At 54.4% G+C, this 2,768-nt stretch overlaps 1 pseudogene; it reads left to right on the forward strand.

Moving 5' to 3' along the window:
• The first annotated feature begins 859 nt into the window (after positions 1 to 859).
• On the forward strand, positions 860 to 1,998 carry LOC103366563 (E3 ubiquitin-protein ligase TRIM63 pseudogene; annotated as a pseudogene).
• The last annotated feature ends 770 nt before the right edge of the window (positions 1,999 to 2,768 follow it).

Below are 2,768 nucleotides of genomic sequence, written 5' to 3' on the forward strand. Positions count from 1 at the left end.
TCTGGTAACAGATTTTATTAAACAGTCTCCTCGTGCTGCAAGTTGAGCAAACTGTCCCCTGATGTTGTTGTTGTTTACATCACATGTTTGTCTCAATGGTCAGAGGACACAGAATGTGATGTCACAGTAACAGACACTTCCTGTTCAGGCTGTGGAAACATTTCACAATAAAAGTCTGCCCTTTGCTGCAGCTTGTTGTGACTGAAACTCTGCAGCTGTTAGACACCACATGATGTTTACTGCTGCACAACACACACTCACACACACACGTACACACACACATACACACACACACACACATGTACACACACTCACACACTCACACATACACATACACACACACACACACACGTACACACACACACTCACACATAGACACACACACACTCACACACATGTACACACACACACTCACACACATGTACACACACTCACACATACACATACACACACACACGTACACACACACGTACACACACACACACACTTGCACACACACACTCACACACACACACACACACACACACATATACACACACACCTACACACGTACACACACCTTTTGGGGTCAAAGGTCACTGTCTGTTCTGTTGTTGAGCATGAAAATGATTCAGTTTGTGTTTCTGCTCTTTCTTCAGTGTCATCATGAAACAAACACATTGTTGTTGTTGTTGTTGTTGTTGTTGTTGTTGTTGTTGTTGTTGGTTTTCCAGGTGGTTGTTCATACGTTGTGAAATAAAGACATGAGGTCTGTGGATGAAACAGGTTCTGGTTGTTTAGGAGGAGCTCTGTGACGGGGGGGGGGTGGGGGAGGTCCCTCCTCAGGGTATAAAGGCCGGAGCTGCAGCTGCTGCCACCAGAACCAAGCAGACAGAGATGGACATCCAGACGGGTCAGCTGGTGCCGCTGGGCGCCATGGAGAGCCTGGAGAAGCAGCTGAGCTGCCCCATCTGCCTCGACATGTTCACCAAGCCGGTGGTGATTCTGCCCTGTCAGCACAACTTGTGCCGCGGCTGCGCCAACGACCTGTACGAGTCCAAGAACCCCTACCACTTCTCTGGAGGAACCTTCCGCTGCCCCACCTGCCGCTTCGAGGTGGTTCTGGACCGCCACGGCGTGTACGGCCTGCAGAGGAACCTGCTGGTGGAGAACATCATCGACATCTACAAGCAGCAGCAGGAGAGCGGCGGCGGCGGCAGCGAGGAAGCGCCGCTCAAGGACAAAGACGCCAAGCAGCCGCTCTGCAAAGAGCACGAGGACGAGCGCATCAACATCTACTGCGTGAGCTGCCAGACGCCCACCTGCTCCATGTGCAAGGTGTTCGGCCAGCACAAGGACTGCGAGGTGTCGCCGCTGCACGCCGTCTACCAGAACCAGAAGAGCGAGCTGCGCGCCGCCGTCGAGCTGCTGGCCGCAGGAAACGCCTGCGTGCAGGCGGCGGTGGCGCAGATGGACGACACGCGCAGGCGCATGGAGGAGAACGGCGAGCTGCAGCGGCGGCGGCTGGGCGAGAGCTTCGACCTGCTCTACGCGCTGCTGGAGGAGAAGAAGATGGAGCTGCTGGAGCGCGTCGACGGCGCGCAGCGCGACAAGATGGCGGCGCTGCAGGCGCTCAAAGAGCAGTACCGGCAGCAGCTGCAGCAGAGCCAGCAGCTGCAGGAGAAGCTGCAGCAGAACCTGCAGAGCTGCGGCGTCGCAGAGTTCCTGATCGCAGCCAAGCAGCTGAAGGAAGAGGCCCGGCAGGCGGCGCAGGCGGCCCAGCTGCAGCGGCCCGAGCCGGGCTTCGAGAGCCTGGAGCACCTGCGTGTGGAGACCCGGCAGCTGGAGGTTCTGCTGGCCAGCGTGGACTTCAGAGCGCCGCAGGACGCCGACTGAGCGCAGGACTGAATACAGCAAACGTTTTGTATTTGACTTTTTCTACTTTTCTATGTGTCAGCGTGTGACGGTTTGTGTCTGACCTGTTGTGTGAATAAAGCTCTGAGGCCTCATGAGTCTGTATTTAGCTGCACATGTGCTGCCAACGCCTCCTGGCCTTCTTTAGCTCGGTGGTGAGAATAGCGGCTATTTTTATGGCGTGTTGCGGCCAGAATAGACGCCGAGGCATGCACCTCGTCACCTCCCACCGATACCAGGTCCGAGGCTCGGGTGTCGCCTGACGGGAGCCCAGACCAGACACAAAATAAAACAAAAACGAGGCGATGAGACGAGACGCGCTCAGACTCGTCCTCTGAGCTGCTCAGGTTGTGGTTTTAGGGTTCAGAGCTGAAGCAGCTGCTCACACACACACTGGGTCGGGTCGTCTGGCAGCAGAACTCTGCTGTTCGGTCCAACTGGGTCTCAGCTGCTTCTCTAATCTCGGCGTCTATTTTGGACCGGAGGCCTGTGAAGGTTCAGAGCTGCTTCAGACTCGCAGCTTTATTTTCAGGTCACCTTCCTGCAAACACTTATTTTAAGATTCACTCTGAACCCTCTGAACCCAAAAACCATCGAATGACCCGTTCATCAGCCAGAACCTGTGAAAACACAACAAACCACAGCAATCTCTGCTTTCTGACGGTTCTTGAACGTATCAAATAAAACCTGGAAACTTCTTCCAGATCTCTTTGTTCGACACAGATCCAGAAACATCTTCAGCCAGAGTTTCCTCAGAGACACTGAGAAGCTCCAACGTCCTGGATCAATGAGTAAACACAGCACGGATCAGAACCAGAGACCAGAGGAGCCAGTTGGTGGAGGAACATCCATCTGATGGTGGAACATCTTTCTAC

The sequence above is a fragment of the Stegastes partitus genome, unplaced genomic scaffold (assembly GCF_000690725.1).
Source record: "Stegastes partitus isolate 25-593 unplaced genomic scaffold, Stegastes_partitus-1.0.2 Scaffold954, whole genome shotgun sequence".
NCBI lineage: Eukaryota > Metazoa > Chordata > Actinopteri > Pomacentridae > Stegastes > Stegastes partitus.